This window comes from Nomascus leucogenys, chromosome X, assembly GCF_006542625.1.
Source record: "Nomascus leucogenys isolate Asia chromosome X, Asia_NLE_v1, whole genome shotgun sequence".
In the NCBI taxonomy this organism is placed as follows: domain Eukaryota; kingdom Metazoa; phylum Chordata; class Mammalia; order Primates; family Hylobatidae; genus Nomascus; species Nomascus leucogenys.
Window position 1 is genome coordinate 25,010,801 of NC_044406.1, and position 22,862 is coordinate 25,033,662.

The following is a 22,862-nucleotide window of genomic DNA, read 5'->3' on the forward strand; positions in this document are numbered from 1 at the left end:
CTGGAAAGGTCCTTGGGGCTTTGGTACACCATGTTAAGGATTTGCAACTGTGTAGAGTTGGCATTTAGGTACAGGGGGCAGTGGGAGTAGGGCTGACAAGAGGTAAGTGATATATTCCAGAAATCGTAGCCTGTAGTCACATTCAAATGCTACTTAGGAGTTAGATTAAATAGGATTAGGTTGAGTAATCCATCAGAAACACACACCTAAATCTATCAAGTTTGAATCCATTCAACATTTTATCAAAAAACGATTTATGTATTTTGGCATGAACTAGCAGAATGCCTTACTTTTAAATATTCACACAATGCAACTGTCATTCTGGAATCACAGATGAAGCCATTTGCTATACAGTGGCATTCTGTGATTCTTTAAATAAGTATATATGCATTCTAATATTGATGCCTGGCTTTTGAAAAACATTTTTTTCCCTTGAATTTTGGGAGGACTTAAAGTGAATTTGAAAAGAGTTCTCCAGCTAAATTTGCTTAAGAAGATTAAGTAAATGCTCTGCTGATAAATGCAAAGTTTCAGTATGGAGTATTTAGTGCTTGAGAGGCGTGAAAGCAAAAGTAAGGGCTAGTGTTTCTATTTTGGGGAGAGTGGCTTCTCATCTGCTCAAGTTCTGAGAATGCATAAACTATTAGCAGTACCTTTCCCCATTTCTTTTACTCTTCTGTTTTCCTCTCACATATTTTTAAATTCCTCTCTTTACTCATTTTCAAATCCAAAGTACAGGTGTGAGGGAAATAAGATGTCACAGTAATGAAAGACATTTCTACATTTCTAATCTAACTCCCCCAGAACTCAAATGGTTTTCTTTGTTCAGTTGTCAATATTACAGTCACTAATTTTGTGCCATTAATTCCATTCTGTCTTATAGCCTCATCACTCTATTGAAATTGCTCTTGTAAAGGTCAAGTTGACAAAATCAAATAGACACTTCTCTGACCTCAACATTGAAGCAGTATTAAGTTGTTTATATATACTGGTTTCCATGACATCATGCAATAGTGCTTTTCCATGAACCTGTCTGGCCGCTTCATCTCAATTTCTTTGGCTGGTTCCACCTTCTTTGAATATTATTCAAAATCTTTACAACTCCTAGTAGCTTTACCTTCCAAGATTTATACTTATGGATCTCTTTTGATGTATCTCTCTCTTTGATGGGTCCTTAACAATCACGAGCTGCAACTGAGGTTTGAGTCCTCTACCTGACTGACTTCCTGCCTACTGACATATCCCTATTTTGATGTTTAGTACAGGTATGCACAGTTTGTACATAATTTTGTATAAACTATTTTTGGTAAGTGCAGTTTTGTACAGTTTGATGTCTAGTACAGTTCCTACATTTATGTTCCTAGGGGGAAAAATCCTCTTATTATTTGTTTTGGCCAATTTTGCCATGGTTTACAAATATAGACTGAAACAAACTTTGTCACGTAGTATGGCAAATATTAAGGATATAATTTGGGTGGGAAATAGTGAGAAATGGTTTGTAGAAAGGCATATTCCGGTTCCTTCTTCTTCATTTCCCTATGAGTTTCCCACATAATGGGCTGAGGGGCCTTTTTTTTTTTTCAAAATGTATATATTCTGTGAGGGTCATTAGCTTCGCAAAGTGGTCTTGTGGCTTTGTCTTTAAGATACAAACAATAAATTAATGCGTCTGAAGTTCAAGAGTTTTTCCAGTTATCAATTGGTGCATATTCGACCACTCCAGCACATAGTTGCTTAAAACAACATTTAGTTTGCTTACAAATCCACAGTGTAGGTAGGGCTTGACAGGAACAACTTATTTCTGTTCCATGCAGCATCAGCTGTGGCAACTCAAAGGCTGGGAGCTAGAATCATCTGAAGGCTTATTCCCTCATATATCTGGTGCCTGGCCTTAGAAAAATAGAATATTTAAGGGCTGAAACAGATGAAGCTCCTTTGGCTTCTTTATTCATGCCTACATGGCCTCTCCACAAGATCTCTCCAGCATAATAGCCTCAGGGTAGCTAGATTTGTTACATGTCAGTTCAGGGTTCCGGAGACTTGTGTCCCAAGGGAAAGGAAGTCTGGCAGAAGCCATATCTGCTTTTATGACCTAGCTTTAGAAGTGACACAGCATTACTTCCATTTCATTCTATTCATGGAGGCAGACACAAAGCCTCTTTACCATGCACCAAGTTCAAGGGGAGGGAAATAGACTTCATCTCTTGATGGGGAAGGAGCAAGATTCTAGTCATTTTAGCAAAATGCGATCTGCCATATATTCATAGCTGAATAACTTTTTCCACTTGTTCCAAATAAAGTCATAACCACGTGTATTCACGTATTCACTTGATGCAGTAAGTGAATGCTTAGTGTATTATAAATGAGTATTTTGCTTGGGAAAACTAAATAAATATTGCAATGTAATTTAGAATACAGGTATTTTCTAGGAACTCAAAATAAATATCTTGGAAGTAGAGTCATCTAAAGCAATTTAACAGAGATAAAATGAATATTAACAAAGTTTGAAAAGAAAATTGAAAAGGCTGCCTACCCTTTTAGCCCTCCAAATGGATATATTCTTTTTAGCAATTACAGAAGCAGACAGAACACTAAAAGCTCTCTTCAAATATAAAGTACAAGATCTAGAAAATGTATCACTTTTATGTCATCTATATTTCATTTTTAATTTAAGCCTCAATCAGTCTTCCTTTCCTAATTCAATCTATCCATTTTCCCCCTCTTCATTATAGTCCTCATTTAAAATACAATCCCTTTTTTATAATAGATGGTTTTTCTAAAGAGTAAAATAACCTCAATTATAAGACTGAAGAAGGGAAGGTTGAAGTTAAACACTTCAAATAATTCCATATTAATTACCTAAGAACAAGAAATCAAGGGTGCTGGCATGGCAAAGCAAAGGAAAAAAATAACAAAGGAGAAGAATTTTCTTTAAAATTTACTAACCCCCGATGATTCCTGCATTAAGTTGTAACTTTTTGGCTGTAACTCAACACTATCAAAACAATCAACCAAAAAATGAGTTATTTTATCATGTGCACCATCTCAGGAGATTCATTTTTAAAAAGGTAGCAAAAGAGTTGCCTTGAATTACCTCCTTCAAATAATTGACCCATATGAAAGTTGCAGAAGCCCTTTTCCTCACATTTCACTGATCACACACTCATATGCACATGTATTTCTCACTATTCGCTGGCTTACTTACTCTACTACTCACATGGCTAAAACCATTTGGGCTTCTTTCTCTATTAAGGCCTATTTTAATCCTGAGAAAGCCCCTGTTGGTATCCACTAGAACATAGAATGGAATGCATATGGTATTTTAATCCCTTAAAATCATATTCTCTTAAAGGCTTATATCCGCTTGGAGCACAAAATGGAGAAATGTTTAAAAAGAGACATAAATATGAAAAGACATATGTAGGTGAAATGATTACTGTCTTATAACTCAAACCATAAAATCAGACCACAGTCCGTAATATATTAGAAGGAACATTTTCCCATTCTCTGCATCCCAGACACTCACTTCTCCTGAAGGGGGGAGGGTGACAAATAAGAAAGTTTGTCCTCTTTTGAATCCAATTAATGCATCAGGATCTATCTTTGAAGCTGTCTGCACTAACCAGAATTGAACAGACATTGCTTCTCCAGGTAACAGGTTAGTTGTCTGCTCAGAAGACTAATCTCATCCTATATGTGGGTTCCCAGGGGAATGGGTAGACTTTTAGGAGGAGAGTGTATGAAAAAGATACTTTGACCTCAGAATTTTTGACAACTTAGTCTAGTTGACATAAAATGATATTTTATGATATTTTAAGCTCTGTAATGCAATTGAGCACATTGTTTTTATTTTCATTTTTGTTAAAATACCTTTTTTATAGATCTTATAGATTAGTTTATCATATCTTGTATAGATTTTATAGATTTAGCCATTTTCTAATACTCAGAATTTTACTTATTTATATGAAGAGAAAAACAGAGAGACATATTGATTTCACTATTTTTGTTGATCAAAGTGTTATAAATATTGAATCCTTCATTTATCTTTTCACTTTACTTATGACATACTCTAAGAAACTAAGTTCCTAATTCCAGTATATTAGATTATATCTCTTCTGTTGTAGTGTTGTTTTAAGTATGGTTCAGAAAATTTTTCTTCAGCCTTGAATTACATAATTCTCCTATATTTTCTTCTAAATATTTTAAGTTTCACTTTAACATTTAAAAAGTAATCCATCTAAATATTTTTTGTGTATATTGTAAGGTGGAAATTATTTTTGTTTCTCACATGGAACATTAATTGTCCCATTACTTTAAAAGGTTACCCTAAAACCTAAAGTATAATAATAAAAAAAAGAAAAAAAAAAAAGGTTATCCTCCACAGATCTTTCTTGGTACCTGTGCTTCTCTCTCTCTCTCTCTTTCCCCCTGTGAGAGTCACACACACACACTTGGATACACACTTGCTAGTATCTTTGGCATCTACATTCTGCTTCACACAACAATTTGATGTAACTTTAAAATTACCACACTGTCTTTATTGCCAAAAGCATATACCAATGCCAATGAGTCTTTGTTTTCAATAATATGTTGCCAATTCTTTGGCCTTTGCTTCTGCTTATAAATTTGACAAGCTTCTTCATGAAATACATTAAAAGTATTTTGAGGAGTTCGAAATTTCAGTGGAGGAAGTCACTGCAGATGTGGTAGAAAGAGCAAGAGAACTAGAATTAGAAGTGGAGACTGAAGGCATGACTGAATTGATAGAATCTCATGATAAAACTAGAATGGATAGGGAGTTATTTCTCATGGATTAGCAAAGAATATAGTTTCTTGAAATGGAATCTACTCTTGGTAAAGATGCTGTGAACATTGTTGAAATGAGAGCGAAGAATTTAGAATATGACGTAAACTTAGTTAATTAACCATGGCAAGGTGTGAAAGGATTAACTCCAATTTTTAAAGAACTTCTACTGTGGGCAAAATGGTATCAAACAGCAGCACATGCCATTGCACTTCAGCCTGGGCAACAGAGCAAGACTCCGTCTAAAAAAAAAAAAAAAAGTTATGTTTAAACTATACTGTAGTCTATTAAATGTGCGATAGCATTATGTCTAAAAAAATCAGCATGAATACCTTAATTTAAAATACTTTATTGCTAAAAATGAGAATGATCATCTGAGCCTTCAGTGAATTACAATTTTTTGCTTACTGTAGAGTCTTAACTCAATGTGGATATCTGCTTCCTGATCAAGGTGGTGGTTGCTGAAGACTGGGGTGGCTGTGGCAATTTCTTAAAATAAGACAACAGTGAAGTTTGCTACAATGATTGCCTGTTCCTTTCATGAAAGATTTCTCTTTCATGTGTGGTTGGTTTAATCTGCTATCCAGACCATTCAAACTTCCTTCATAGCAGTAATAAGGCTGTTTCACACTTTTATCATTTGCGTATTCACCAGAGTAGCACTTTTATTTCAAGAACTTTTCCTTTGCATTCACAACTTGGCTACCTATTTGGCACAACAGGCCTAGCATTTGGCCACCGTCAGCTTTTGACATGCCATCCTCATTAAACTTAATAATTTCTAGCTTTCGATTTAAAGTGAGAGACTTGCAACTCTTTCTTGCATTTGAATACTTAGAGGCCATTGTAGGATTAACTGGCCTAAGTTCTGTATTGTTGTGTCTCAGAGAATAGCAAGGCCACAGGTAAGGGAAAGAGATGGGAGAACGGCTGGTCAGTGGAGCAGTCAGAACATACAAAACATTTATCGATTAATTCCACCATCTTATTATGGACACAGTTTCAATAGTAACATCAAAGGTCACTGATCACAGATCACCATAACAGGTATAACAATAATAAAAAAGTTTGAAATATTGCAAGACTTACCGAAATGGGACACAGAGATACAAAGTGAGCACATGCAGTTAACTCTTGTGTTACTGGTATTAACTCAAAATGAACACTGAGTATTTTTTAATAGATAACTAAATTGTATATATTTTTATTAACTTTATGCAATATAAGTCTTATACAATCAGTGCATTAGTGGATCTTATTTATCTTCTGTATAATTTATAGAAAACTGCAACTATCTTTTAATTGAAAGTTGAATAATTTGCCTATACATCTGAGATCGATGATTTCTTTAAGAAAAAAAACTATTTAATTTCCCTAATGACTATATTTGAGTTATTTTATGTCTTCTTGAGCTGATAACTTAATGGCTTTTTAATTTAGAATAAGTTACATTTTATTGTTATAAAAATTTGACTGGTATTATTTGACATTCTCTTTGTGCTCATTCTTTTTTAGTGTTTAATTTTTTAAATATTTAATACAAGCTATTTAAAGTTCTCCATTTGATCATCAAAAATTCTTCATTTGGTGATTGCAATATACTAAGTCCTTGGGGAGGTCTAAATCTGTTATGTATTGTTTCTGCTGATTCTATCTCATTACAGCTTTTCACTTGTGTTTTGGGTGATATTTGTGTATGAGATTATACATAGTGTTTGGAACAAAAGAAATATCAATGAACAAAATGTGGATTCAGAGGCCAAAACCAAACTGGGACATTTTCTCCTGCTTTGAAGATGTTTCCCTGCTATGGAGTCTCAGGTTCCACTCCTCCACTTTATGGAGGGCATAAAGATCCTACTTTCTTATTTTCAGCTCACAGCCCCCTCCCCTTTCACACTTTTCCCTGTTGGAAACCCCTTTACTTTTCTTCAAGTCAGTAATGTGTTCAATAATATGTTCACTGTAAAATGTTATAGACAATTGTAAAAGGGAAAAAAATCTATGAATACATGATAAATTCATTAATGACCCTATTTCCCATTTTTGTATTAGAAGCAAATAATAGCAAAGTAGGAACATCTATAATATAGTATTATATATATTATACTATAATGTACATCTTTCATGGCTACTATAATATGCTGATTGCTGCTGATATCACTGGCACTCTAGTTTTCACCTCTTGACTGCTACAGGTCTTTCTACCATTCAAATATTTGCAGTAGACTCACAGATACAACCGAATACTGAAAATTAATAAAGGTCTTTCCCTTCTACTTCATCTTATCACCAATTTATCCTTTCCCTTCTCCTTACTTTCCTGATTAATTTAGTTCTGAAGCCATTGGGTGGCTTTTGAGAAAGCTAGGTTAGTAATGAGAGATATTCCCTGAGGAGTCAGAACCCAAGCAAATTGATAAGGGTATCCATGTAGGGGGAAGTGGCACGGGGGACTATTTCCTGAGCAGACTGAGAATGCATCCATGCCTGTGAGCAGTCTGGAGTGGGGTATCAGAGCTTATATGGGCTAAGAAGTTCTTCCATGTGCAGGGAAGTGGGCCAGTGTGGGGTAAAGAGGGCCTTGCTGAGTGGGAGCTGCCCAGCACAGGTGTCAGAATAGAAGTAGGGTGAGGAGGTAATCCACATGGAAAACAGCACTGTGAGGAGTTTGAGAGCAAGAACAGGATGCGGAGGGTATCCACATGAAGGTAACGTTTGTTGTGTGTGTATATACATGCATATATATATACATACACATCCCGCATGTATATCATATATTATATGTGCATGTGGTGTATATATCTTACACAAACATGCGTGCACACACACACACACACACACACACTTTGGAGCAACAATCCACCCAATAGCATCAAGCTATTGGCACCCACATAATGCCTTTTAAATACCAATCTCCACTGAAAGAAACCAAGTTTTTTGCAAAGTAGATTATTTGAGAGCTAAGGCAGAGAAAACAAGAGGAACCTGGAATATCCTCTTGTGTCAGGAAGCAAGAAAGTGCTTAAAGCACGGTGGGGACATTTCAAAAGGAAACAAGTTGAAGAGGCTCCCATTGGCCAAATCTGGGATATGTGGGGAATATGAGTCCATACTAATATAAATGAATAAATAAATTTAACACTTAATGCTGAACAAGACATTTACATAGTCTCTAAGTACCTACTCCACAAAATACTTATTAGCTAAAAAGGGGAAAGAGTAATCATCTAGTGCCTGGCAGATGACATTTTACTCAAGTGATGTAAAGCAGCATCATCAGTAATGAGTCAAATCAAAACTGTGCACCTTCTGTTAGGAAGCATTGAGAATAACATCTGATAACTTAAATCCAATTGTAAGGAAACACCAAACAAACCCAAATTAAGGGAAATTCTACAAATTCAGTGGCCTGTAATTCTCAAAAATGTCAAGATCATGTAAGTCAATCATTAAGGAGCTACTTCAGACTAAAGAAGACTAAAGAGATATGATAAATTAGTACAATACCTGATTAACAACTGGATCCTTTTGTTATAAAGAACATGATTGAAATAATTATTACTTAAATAGGACCCGAAAATTATATAGTGACTATTAATAATGTTAATTCTGACTTAAATGCCACAAAAAAAGGCATTCCTCTAGGTCATTTATGTAGAAATAGAAACATTTGGGGAGTGTTAAAGGAATCAATTTAACGACCTACTGTCTCATTGTTAAGAATTAAAAAGCTAGTTGTACTTGTAACTTTCCCGTAAGTTTAAGATTTAATTTTAAAATATTTATACAAAAAAGATCAATATGTCATTGGCAGATGTAGTATGCCTGAAATGCAGAATATAATCAAGAAATATTTATGAAGTGATTTGATGAATGAATTGAAAGAGAATGAAAAATAAAGTATTTCCTTTTTTTTTTTTTTTTTAAGACTAAGTCTCCTGTTGCCCAGGCTGGACTGCAGTGGCGTGATCTTGGCTCACTGCAACCTCCGCCTCCTGGGTTTAGGCAAATTCTTCTGCCTCAGCCTCCTGAGTAGCTGGGATTACAGGCGTGTGCCACCACACCAGGCTAATTTTTGTATTTTTAGTAGAGATGGGGTTTCACCATGTTGGTCAGGCTGGTCTTGAACTTCTGACCCCATGATCCACCTGCCTCGGCCTCCCAAAGTGCTGAGATTACAGGCATGAACCACTATGCCCAGCCAAAATAAAGTATTTCTAATTAAAAATTTAAAAATAAAAAATTTTATCCTTGGAAAACAAATAGCTATGTATTGCTTTTTTTTAAAGAATGGAAATAATATATTCAATATATAAAAATTAGGTTTAGCACACTTTTTAAGAATGCACATATTGGGTATATTTAAGACTATGTAAACTTTTTTTAAGATTACAAAACCCTGAGAAGAAAAATATTATCAAAATAGCAGGCATGAATTAGTGTTTGTCAGCCTCTACCCCCATCCATTTGTGGGAAATCCGTAACACTGAAAAGTACTTCAAAATGGTTCCAAGAATACCTAGAGAGTGACTTCTGTCTCTTTGACCAAAGGGTGGCAGCAATGATTATCTTACTATTAATTTTAATTCCCTATATTGAGGTTTCCTCTTTCTGTTGACACTAATAGACAGCAACAATTTTGTCATTTCCCCCAGAAGGTACTGCTGTTGTTCATGCCGGCCAAAGGCAATGTTGCAGTGATCAGTGTCTGCTGATGCTTCTATCATGTTGGCTAATGCCTGGTATTGAGAGTGACTAATGTCTGAGATGAGAATGTCTTTTCCTGTCATTGGCAAAGCTACAGACATGCCAATATCATGTTTCAGAAACCACCACTTGCTTCATTTTTTCAGAATAAAAAACTGCTGTAATAATGCATCTGATTTTTGTGTAAATTTGACTTTAGTATTTTATTTGTTCTCTGATTGCAGTTTGTTAAACTATGCTAGGACTTATCAAGTACTTAAGGGGTTGGAAAGGAACACAATCTAAACGGCATAGTAGCCCTGCCTTATTCTATCTCTCCTGGCCTTGAGCTCATTATGCATACCTCAGTTTTTCCTTCTTAATCTTTCCTAGGAGGATAATTGATAAGCCTACGTCTAGCTATTCTTTTTGGTGTTTGTTTATTTATTTAAAGATGGGGCCTGACTATGTTGACCAGGCTGGTCTTGAACTCCTGGCCTCAAGTGATCCCCCCCATCTTGGCCTCGCAAAGTTATGAGATTACAGGTGTGAGCCACCATGCCCAGCCCTACCTATTCTTTAGGTATGCACAGATAAGAGTAAACCCAAAAGCCACGAAAGCTTTGACTTGAGCATGACCCTATCTATATATGAATGCCCTCCAAATGTGAGCACATTTGCAATATGATACACAGTTTTTCAGAAAGGTATGTTAAAAGCATTAGTGTTTTCAAATAAAATCCCTACTAAATTACCTATAATGTAATAATACATGCACCGTTATTTCAAACTTTCTTCTAAAATCTCATTTCTGCTTTTTAAAATGGTCATGAACATATATACAGAAAGCATCGTACCATGTGATATTACGCCATAGAACTATGATGTGTACCTGTATATATACAGCCAATAAAGTTGTAGTAAAAAATGAATTATATTAAAAACTGTGAATTATTGAGCATTCCAGTTGTTTTTGGTTAAAACAGTTTAATTGGTCTTTAAAATTATTTCATTTGTTGAGAAAAGTAAATTTAGATCCTTTATTTTAATGAGAATAAGCATCAAATGTATACATAAAATAGTTTTAAATTGGGGTTTTAAAATACACAAATTTCAGTATTCTTCAACATATTGAGCTGATGTAGATTAGACAAATAAAGAGTGGTTTCTATTGCTGCAGTAAATAGCATGATCATGGAAGAAGATATATTTTTTAAGGAATCAAGTTAATAGTAATTAAAAATGTACATCAGATGAATAATACAGCTTCTTTTAAGAGAGGGACTTGCTTAGATGCCAATATATAATTTAAATTCCTTTGGGATTTTCAAATAAGACAGGATAAATAGTACACACATCTATAACTCTCACCCTAAAGTAAAATAAAATAAAAAACTCATAAAGCTTCATGAAGGGGAACCATTTCACAGCAGAAAATTAACATTAAACATGGGGAAAGACAAATGATAATGTCAAGATTTCCAATAGAGAATATACAATAACAGCTATTCCAAAAGATGACAAAAGAATTAAAATAGTAATTATTTTTGTGATATCATTCTTTAAATAAAAATTTTTTGTTAATTTTCGTTTTTAAAAATGTGCTTTTAACCTTTGGTTTATATTCCTGCTAGTTTATTTTTGACCTTAATGTAGCAGATGGGTTATAAATAATAATCAGTGTGCATACATGTTATTTCTTTAAAAATTAGTCATGTTTGTTTAATGGAGGAAAATCCAAAGATACTGAAAATATATTAAAATCAAGAGAATTAAGAGGTTTTTTTAATGAGCTTTTAAATTTTCTCTTGTATTATATGACACCAGACTATGGTCTGTTCCTTGGGATAGAGGGTAGATGAACATCCAATAAACTCTTGTCTATTCCTTAGGCATTGCCTCTTTGTCCATTAAGGCATTTATGCCCTCACTCATTTCTTTTCCAAATTGGATTTATGGTCCGCTGAATTGTATATTAATAGTCATGCAGTTAGAAACTTCTCATGTATAGAGGTTTTTTTCTCTCTACCTATAAAAGCTAGTATTCGAGTCAAACAGGTTTTGAATATTCAGGCGTCTGTATATGAGTTATTATTTCTTCTTCTCATTCCCAGCTAACTGAGTGGCACCCTTGTATTAAGATATGAGATGTGCTAGGAACTTTGTGTGCATGTTTGTGTAAGGTATATACACCACATGTACATGTAATATATGATATATATGCGGTGTGTGTGTGTGTGTGTGTGTGTATACATGCACACACACACACAACAAACATTACCTTCATGTGGATACCCTCCCTACTTGTAAATAGAATAAAAGTTGGAAAGGCTATGAAGTGTATTTTTGATTACTAAAACCCAGCATGGGACACCAGTTAATCTGATTATGGCCTATAAAGAATCATAAAGAATCGCAAAGAATGAGATAAATACATTGGACTCGTTATTATAATAAAGCTCTCAGGACAAAAGGTAAATGGTTGCAACACTGAAATAGTTTCTCCCTGTCATGTCTAACAAAATGCTTTACAAACCCCACCACACTTATTGTGAATGGGAATATTTTGTTGAAAGGGAAAATGAATTGGTGGAAAAGAAAAGGTTAATTCCAGCTTTAAAAATCATTTTGAAGGCTGGGCATGGTGGCTCAAGCCTGTAATCCCAGCACTTTGGGAGGCCAAGGCAGGCAGATCACGAGGTCAGGAGTTCAAGACCAGCCTAACCAACATGGTGAAACCCTGTCTCTACTAAAAAACAAAAACTAGCCAGGCATGGTGGCACCTATAATCCCAGCTACTCACAAGGCTGAGGCAGGAGAATCGCTTGAACCCAGGAGGTGGAGGTTGCAGTGAGCCGAGATCGCACCATTGCACTCCAGCCTGGGCAACAGAGTGAGACTCCATCTCAAAAAAAAAAAAAATCATTTCAAAAGCTTCTTCTCTGAGATTTACTTGCTCTGGGAACTAGCTTCTTCCATGTACGACGGAGGCTACCTGTCAATAAGATATCTGAATATCTTGTTTGCCAAATTGTTTCCATTTTTAATATATCTGATTCCTGGAATTTAGGATTTAAGGCTGGGGGTGGGGTACAATGGACATGCATCAAGTGTGGTACCAGTGTCACAAAGCTCTTCCCTGGCCATTTTTCTACGTGATTTTACTGTTACTAACAAGTGGGGAGAGAAAGCTGCTCTTAATTTGTTATCACTATAACTCTGTAGTAAGAGGGCTTGTTATCTGTGCCTAACAGTTATTCCCAGAAGTGCTGGGAATGGGAGAATATGCCATTTTGAAAAATATTTCCTGAAAATGATCCTCTGACTTTATTAAAGTGTTATATGAGGAAGCACATTAGTTCCTGTGCACATAAGTTTTCGTTTCCTCCTTGTCTGTTATGTAGTAAACATAAAATTTGCCATTTAAACCATTTTTAATTGTCATATTCAGTGACATTAAGTACATTCATAGTGTTTTACAACTATCACCACTATCTCCTGCATGTTCTATTTTTTAATAAAAAAAGGTTTTAAATTTTTTATTCATCCACAATTATACATATTTGTACATATTGTACACCATTTGTACATATGAAGTACAGGTGATATTTTGATACATGCATACAATGTGTAATAATCAAATCAGAATATTTAGAATATCCATAACCTCAAACATTCATCATTTATTTCTGTTGGAAATACTTCAAGTCTTCCAGCAATTTTAAAATATAAAATGTGTTTCTTTAAAAAATTTTTTAAATTATATTTTAAGTGCTGGGATACACGTGCAGAACATGCAGGTTTGTTACATAGGTATACACAGGCCATGGTGGTTTGCCGCACCCATCAACCCATCATCTACATTAGGTATTTCTCCTAATGCTATTCCTCCCCTAGCCCCTCATCCCCCCAAACAGCCCCAGTGTGTGATGTTCCCCTCCCTGTGTCCATGGGTTCTCATTGTTCAACTCCCACTTATGAGTGAGAACATGCAGTGTTTGGTTTTCTGTTCATGTGTTAGTTTGCTGAGAATGATGGTTTCCAGCTTCATCCATGTCCCTGCAAACGACATGAACTCATCCTTTTTTATGGCTGCATAGTATTCCGTGCTGTGTATCTGCCACATTTTCTTTATGCAGTCTATCATTGATGGGCATTTGGGTCGGTTTCAAGTCTTTGCTATTGTGAACAGTGCTGCAATAAACATACATATGCATGTGTCTTTATAGTAGAATGATTTATAATCCTTTGGGTATATACCCAGTAATGGGATTGCTGGGTCAAATGGTATTTCTGGTTCTAGATCCTTGAGGAATTGCCACACTATCTTCCACAATGGTTGAACGAATTTACACTCCCACCAACAGTGTAAAAGTGTTCCTATTTCTCCACATCCTCTCCAGCATCTGTTGTTTCCTGACTTTTTAATGATCACCATTCTAACTGGCTCCAGAATGTTCTTATCCAATTCTGTTTCATATCTAAGACAGAAACTTTGTACACATTAAACAAGAACTCCCACTTTCCCCTTCTACCATCCCTTGGCAACTAACCTTCTACTTTATGCCTCCATGAATTTGATTACTTTAGATATTTTATGTAAGTGGAATGATGTAATATTTGTCCCTTTTTTGTCTGGCTTATTTTACTTAGCAGAATGTTTGAACATTGGCATACAAATATCTGCATCTCTGCTTTTAACACTCTTGGATATAAACCTAGAAGTGCAGTTTTGAATCATATGGTAATTCTACACTTAACTTTCTGAGCAACGACCCAACTCTTTTCCCCAGGGGCACACCATTTTACATTTCCATTAGCAATCCACAAAGGTTTCGGTTTTTCCACACCCTCAACAACACTTGGTAATTTTATATTTTTTAATCAATAGCCATCCTAATGGGTGTGAAGTGGTGTGCCCACAGTTTTTGACTTTTTTCACATTTTATAGGGTTGAAGTAGAGTTTTAATGCTAAGGTATGGGCGTTTTTCTTCTATTTCCTTTTTCAAATTTCCTCATGAAAAAAATCTAATATTTCTTGAATACCCACTGTACTAATATTTGATAAGTGAACATTAGCTGACTTTGGGTCACATTCTTTTTACATTCTCTTGAAGATAGCAAAGTAACTCAAGATAATTATCAAGCATATCACTTCAATTGGAATTTATATTCTGTTCCAACATCCAGGTAACAGAAACCTTTAGAACTACGAGAAAAATCATGGAGAGACAGGTAAATAAGAAGCCTTAAGAAAAATATAGCTAAAACTATGCCTTTATACTTACAAAAATGAAATATTAACTTTATGCTTGATACTATAATAAAAAATAGTTTAAGTTTTTCCTTTCATTAGGTCAACACGGCATTCCTCATTTTACATGTATTTGGTCCCCTATTCATTGCGTTGAAGACTTAGCTGAAGATAAGATACCTGTTTTATAACTAGGCTAAAGGGGCGGGGCGTGGTGGCTCACACGTGTAATCCCAGCACTTTGGGAGGGTGAAGTGGGTGGATCACCTGAGATCAGGAGTTTGAGACCAGCCTGGCCAACATGGTGAAACCCCATCTTTACTGAAAATACAAAAATTAGCCGGGAGTGGTGGTAAGCACCTGTAATCCCAGGAGTTACTCTGCAGGATGAGACATGAGAATCACTTGAACTTGGGAGAAGGATGTTGCAGTGAGCTGAGATCAAGCCACTGCACTCCAGCCAGGACAACAGAGCAAGAAAGACTCTGTCTCAAAAAACAAAGAAAAAGTTGGATAATAGTGTGTAACCATGGAATAAATAGAACAAGTAGAGCATATTCTCCCCAATTCCCCACAAACTGAGGTTCTAAGAACCAGAATCTTAGCAACTGTATTAAAACCCTTTTTCTTGTATGTAAAAACAAAGGGGTTGTATTTAAAATGTTAAATATTTTGTGCAAATATAAGAAATTAGTATGTTTTAGAAGATTTTTTATATATATAAGATAGTTTTAGAAAAATACAAAGCTTTGTTAAGCGTTATGGAAGTATGATTTGTAAGAAGAAGGTATGATCATATTTTTGAGGAAATTAAGAAAACTGCTTCAGGATAAGTCCTCCACTTTAAAAACAAGGTAGGATGTAATTTAAAAATAGACATATAGCATTAATTGATATAAAGCCATTTTCTATCTTTAGAAATAAATTTACATATATATTCATTAACTATGAACATATATTCCAATTATAAGGTATTAATTTCTACTGTTAAAATAATTTTACCTGGTATTTTAATCACTTCTTTATTCATGTATGCAGTAATATCTATACTGCTAAAAGTGAAATAAAGCCTACATTGATTAGACATCCTTTCTCAAATCTAACCTTACTCAAATTTTTCAAGTAATTAAAACAAATGTTAGTTTAGAAATAGTATGTTGCCATAAAATGCTGATCTCAATTGGATACTGGTGACTGTTTCTCAAACTATCTTTTCCTGTGGTATAGAAAAATGAAGTGATTGATTTTCTGTTTTGCTGTTTGATAACGATTTGAAAATAGGTGGGGAGCTAATGAAGTTCAGATGCTTTAAACTTGTCATTCAGAGCATTAACTGAGGGAGACTGAAGAGCTCAGAGGAGCAAATCTTGCATCTGTAATGGCTAGTCTCTTGAAAAGTCTATACATAAACACTTAATTAGTTAAGAGCCACCAATTGACCTCTCTTTATACTACTTGAACTATAAGAATATTAATTATAAAAGCTTCTGGAAAGCATCTGTTTTGTATATTTCTTCTCTCATATCTCCAGAAACTATGATAATTGAGTCTGATAAAATATCTAGAAAAATAAATACATAACATTAGCAGGAGAATGGAAAGTAGATTGGTGAATCAGAACTGAGAGGCAAGGAAGAGCAAGTCACATCTTACATGGATGGCGGCAGGCAAAGAAGGAGCATGTGCAGAGAAACTCCCGTTTTTAAAAACCATCAGATCTTGTGAGATTAATTCACTATAATGAGAACAGCACAGGAAAGACCCATGCCCATAATTCAGTCACCTCCCAGCAGGTTCTTCCCAGGACATGTGGGAATTGTGGGAATTACAATTCTAGATGAGATTTAGGCAGGGACACAGCCAAACCAAATCAGCCAGTATTTGTTTGAGTTTGACCAACAGAAAGCACTATTAAGAGATTGGATTGTGGGTGGAGAGGACCTCCCTCCCACCATCCAATCTCCTAATAGTGGAGGACAGGGATATTCATGCTTTTCTTCCTCATTCTGTTTCTACTTCAGGCCATTGTTCTGTCAATGTCTGCTCCTCTTCATCACGTTAGAGCCTCACTATTCTCTTCTGTCCAGCGTTTACTAAGCTCCATAAACACTCTTTTCATTGTCCTTATAATGGCTTGGTTTCTTTTGGTTGTTTGTCTCTTGGTACATCAAAATCTGGTGTTAGTTCCCTTAGGTCTCCCTAGATCTCTGTAAACTGCCCCTTCATGACATCTCTTTAGTTGAACCATCTGAATGTAATTCTGTTTCATGGTAAGTCCCCTCACTAATTTGGCTATGGTATGGGGTCAGAACAGAGCTGTACGTAGGTTCTAATTATCAGGATGACTAACGATTCCTATCATGACTTCCAAGAAAAGGATCAATGATATAAAGAGATCATTGTTGACTTTCTCAAGTCAGAAGATATCTGATCTGTCAAGGGGGAAAAAAAGTGGGAGATTCTTGCCAGGGGCCTGCAAAATTCTACATCTCTAACTTGACTCCTGCTGGTGGAGACATACGATCTTGTAGAGGATGGACTTAATACAAGTGTGTTGGTTTTAATTAACTTGTTTATTAACATTAAGAAGATGAAAAATTAAAATAGCATATAGCCTAAGACCATAAAAATAAAATGCATGAAAACAGAAGGAGATATTAAGCCACTGAATGAATAGACTTAAAGGGGCTTAGTGTGCTATACACATATCAATGGGAACACATAATTTCGAATTTGAAGATAAATACAGAGCTTCACTGGAGAAAAAGTATATCTACGAGACATGTTTTGGTACAATAAGAACTTTCTAAATAGCTTTTCTAAACATTATTAAAGGTAAAATCCTACTAATGATTGACTTATTTTTAAGTAATATTTGAAATGATAAAATTCTAAATGTAAATGAATTTAAAGATGAATTTAAAGCCTGTTATAGTAGTATCTGAGTTAGAGATCAAGGACCATAAACATAGCAGTTTCAAATCCAAACTAGAGAAGATAAAGGTAGGGTTGTAGCTATTTCAACCCATGGGCTCAGAATAATTTATTCTTTGGGACTGATTCTTACTTTGGTCAGAAATTCTAATGTAACGAGACTAATTTCCACTTAAAACATAAGAATTTTGGGGCACGGTGGCTCACACCTGTAATCCCAGCACTTTGGGAGGCCGAGGTGGGCGGATCACGAGGTCAAGAGATCAAGACCATCCTGGCCAACATGGTGAAACCCCGTCTCTACTAAAAATACAAAAAATAAGCTGGGCGTGGTGGTGCATGCCTGTAGTCCTAGCTACTCGGGAGGCTGAGACAGGAGAATCACTTGAACTCAGGAGGCGGAGGTTGCAGTGAGCCGAGATCACACCACTGCACTCCAGCCCGGCAACAGAGCGAGACTCCGTCTCAAAAAAAAAAAAAAAACAAACTTATAAAAATTAATTTTTTTAATAGCCACAAAATCTAGTGTATTTCTCGCAGCTAGTGTATAATGATTGTGACTCAAAACTGGTTTCTAGACTCTGCCTATTTATCCAGAGTTTCCATTTCTACCTTTGTTACAAGACAATGTGCCTGAAATCTAGCTCACTTGTCTCTTACTTTCTTATCCTAATGTCCCTATGTCCTGCTACTCTGTCTCTTAGATTTTAGATGTAATGACATTAGGCTATTTCTTCATGGCTCTAGTAATATTTTTTATTTGTCCAATGATCCTCCTGCTGTACAGTACACCTGGGAAACACTATATCTATCTCCTCTTTTCTCTTTCCACACATTTTAACACAACTCATTGCCTTGAGCTTTCCTGGTGAGCTCTTATTGTCTTACTTGTTTCCAAATAATAGTAAAAAAGAAAATTTTCTATGGTTTTCAATGATATATTGATATCTCCCAATTGGGAACATATAGAATTTAGTTTTCCAAAATGAGGTTATTTAATCTAATAGGTTTAAATTGTTTGTGGATATATCAGTCACCACAAAGAACAAAGTAGAAATCCACGTGGATAACTGCTGCAGTGGAATAAGTTACAGGAAAAATGTCCCTGAACATGACATCAATTATTTGTATTACTGAAAAAAATCTTATTCCACTCTCTTGATATGTTTCTAGAAATATAACATGTGCTTGAGAAAAGAAGTACATGCCAGAGGATCATATTTTTAATTTTTTATTTTCATGGGTACATAGTAGGTGTATATATTTTGGCGGTACATGAAATGTTTTGATACAGACATCCAATGATGCATAATAATCACATCATGGAAGATGGAGTATCCATCCTCTCAAACACTTAGACAGGATCATTTTGAAAGGTATTTCATATTGTGTCTCAAGCTATACTTAGTAAAGTCTCACATAATTTTGATTGGAAATCGTATTGAGTTCCTTTGATGTGGGCAATGAGTACAAGGGGAAAATGTAGTACTACAAAAAGAATAGATGAAGCTGATACAAGAAAAAATCAGAATTTTGGGGGGAGAAAATCAGTTTCCCTAAACTGAAAGCGAAAACAAACCTCCCAAGTTAAGTTTCTCCATTCATAACAATCTGAATTGAATTGAGTCTATTGCTACCCTATGACTTTGATTCGTTCTTCCTTTCACTAATCTTTTTCTGTCTCATTTAAAATATTCCCCACCTGCTCCTTTCTGATAATTTTTGCAGAACTAATAAAAAACAATCATTCTGAAAAACAAATTCAATATTTTTATATAGAGAAAATGGTGTGTATATAAATGCTCACATGCATATCTACTTGTAAATTTTCTTCAGCAGCCTTTCTGCTCACTTTCAGAAAGCCAAAATTTATCAATAAGTATACCCATCATTACTGACTAGCCTAGATCTCCTGCTGACCCTAAAGATATTCCCATTTACCACGTTTACTACACATAAATAGCTGTCCACCATATTCAGAATAGCACTCTGTCTTCTTTAGTCTTCATCATTCTATTGGTTTAATTATTTCCTGAGTTATTCATGAATTTTAATTATGGAATCTACAAGACTGCCTGCAACTCCATTGTACTTAAATATGTCTTTATTCTTCTTTGATTTCAGGTGATATCCTGGCAGGATGGCTATTCCACTCAAAGTCCATCCCATAGAGAGTGAGAGAAGAAAAGCAACTCAAGTTAGATTAAGTAAGAAATGAATTTTTTATAGTAAATTCAATGCCTCACGGTATTTGGGGGAGGTTTGTAAAAACAGAATACAATCTGAGTGGAGTATATTGTTTTATTGTTGCCAACTCTTTGCTCCCTCCAAGTTATAGGATTGTATATCTAAGCTCTATGTCTGTGATATTGAAGTGTCTCTCAGTAGAACAGGCAGATAATATGTCTCCAGCTCTTTTACTTTGACCAAATGAAGGTGACACTATGCCAGTTTTGAATAGTTGCTTTAAGACGAATCTTGCATTTTGACTCATTCTCTTGTGTTCCTGCCATCCATCAGGAGGAGAACATGCCCTAGGGTGTTGGTGCTGCTTCAGCCTGGATCTCAGAATGATAGCTCTGTGAAGCATAATTGAACCTGATATGCTGCCTGAAAAAGAGCTGCCACAACCAACTCGCAAACCCATGAGGAACAAAGTAAGCTACACAACTGAAATTTTGAGCAAAAGTTGACAAATAAGTTGCAGTTGTGAGAATGGATCTGAAAATCACATGATAGAACTGAGTCACCAAGAGAAGGCTCCGAGAGTCTACCACATAGTGTTTTTACTAGACTTTGCTGATCAGAAATTAGTTACGTATCTGTGATCAACTGCAAGAAACATGTTTTCTTTATTCTGAAAGGCTATTTGCCCTGTTAATTTTATAATACTGTGAAAGAGGAAAATGATCCTTAACATCAATTAATTTTAATTCAACAAGAGTTTGTTTTTAAAATCAGTTAAAAAAAGATAAATGCATTATTATAGAAAGGCAAAGCATACAAATAGAAAATGTAAAAAAGGAACTATAGTCAACAAATTTTAAGTGATGAAAGAAATATAATGTAAATAACAGGATATCATTGGTTTGGACCAATTATATATATATATCCCCAGTATTGGGGATGATGGAATTATGAATATTCATCTGTATAAATATAGATCACCTTAAAAGAGTTTAAAGTGACATTTGCAAAAAAAATAAATAAAACATTGCCAGTGGAATGGTATTTTTTTTTAAAAAATATTTACTTAGTACATTTTGGCAATATACATTAAAAGCATAAGTTTCATAAATTCTTTCCATTCCTTGTTCTATTTCTCATGTGATGACCTTGTTACTAATCCATCTGAGAAAAATGAAAGGGATCAGAACAAAATCTTCTCATTCTTCTTCTATCAAACTGCTCACTATAATGGGCCTTAATATTGGTAGAAAGGATGGACTGTCTATAAATCTAATGCCAATCATTTCTCTTCTTGTATTGAGTATACTCACTCTTCCTTACGAGAGAGTTTGCTGTAGTCATGGATTGGAAAATACCACATTATTATGGTGGTGATTCTCCCTAAATTTATCTATAAATTCAATACAATCCTTATGCTAGAAGACCTTTTATTTTTGCTAAAAGTTGACAAGCAAGCTGACCCTCAAATGTATATGAAAATTTAAAGATCTAGAATAAGCTAAAAAATCTTGAAAGAATAACAAAATTGGAAGACTCATGCTTCCCATTTTCAAACTTATTATAAAGCCACAGTGATTGAGGCAATGTAGTATTGGCATAAGGATGGGCATGTAGCTTTGTGAAACAGAATTAAAAATTCAGAAACAAATCATTATACTTCAACATAAACAATTGACTATTGATCAAAGTGCCAAGGCAATTCAATTGAGAAAGGGCAATCTTTTCAGCAAATGATTATAAGACAATTTGATATCCACACGCAAATGATGAATTTAGACCCTTACTTTACATCACATCAAAAATGAACTCAAAATGGATTATAAGTCTAGGTGCTATGGCTTATGCCTATAATCCCAGCACTTCAGGAGGCCAAGGCGGGCAGATCACTTGAGGCCAGGAGTTCAAGACCAGCCTGGCCAACATGGCAAAATCCCAAGTCTACTAAAAATACAAAAATTAGCTGGGCATGTTGGCATGTGCCTGTCATCGCAGGTACTGGGGAGGCTGAGGCAGGAGAATTGCTTGAACCCAGGAGGAGGAGGTTGCAGCGAGCTGAGATTGTACCACTACACTTCAGCCTGGGCAACAGAGCAAGACTCCATCTCAAAAAAAAAAAAAAAAGAAAGGATTGTTGATCTAAATATAAGAGCCAGAAATGAGACAGGCTCTTATATTTATGTTTATATAAATGTTTGTATGTTTATATGATGATTCATACTGAACCATGTTAGAAATAACAAAATAAAAAATAATAAAAATAACAACAGCTTATTACATGCTGGTGGGTGTGTGATTTAGTATGTTAACTAAATCACACACCCACCAGCACCATGACAGTTCTAGGAACACTCATATTTGGTGCAAACATGGGCGGCACCACAGTTTTGAGAAATCTCCACCTTCTTCCAGGAATCTTCATGAATATTTTACCCCTTGGATAAAGCAACTCATAAAGGTAGCAGCCCCTAAACCCTTTGCACATGACTCTTTCAATATGCTCATGCTCCTTTCTTAAGTGTGTAATTTCACTTTGCAATAAATCTCCATATCATCACTATTTTATGACTCATCCTTGAATTCCTTCTGTGACGGTATCAAGAGCCTGGATACCAGCTGGAGTCAATGTCCCACTGGCATTTTGGGACTTCCTCCATTATCAAAACTATAAAATTTCTAGGTAAGAACATAGAAAATAAAATCCTTATGAACTTGAGCTAGCCCAAGATTTCTTAGACAAGACACCAGAAGCAAAATTCATAAAATAAAAAAAATGACGGCTGGGTGCAGTGGCTCATGCCTGTAATCCCGGCACTTTGGGAGGCGAAGGCGGATCCTCAGGATCACCTGAGGTCAGGAGTTTGAGACCAGCCTGTCCAACATGGTGAAACCCTGTCTGTACTAATAATACAAAAATTACCTGGGCATGGTAGTGCATGCCTATAATCCCAGCTACTCAGGAGGCTGAGGCAGGAGAATTGCTGGAACCTGGA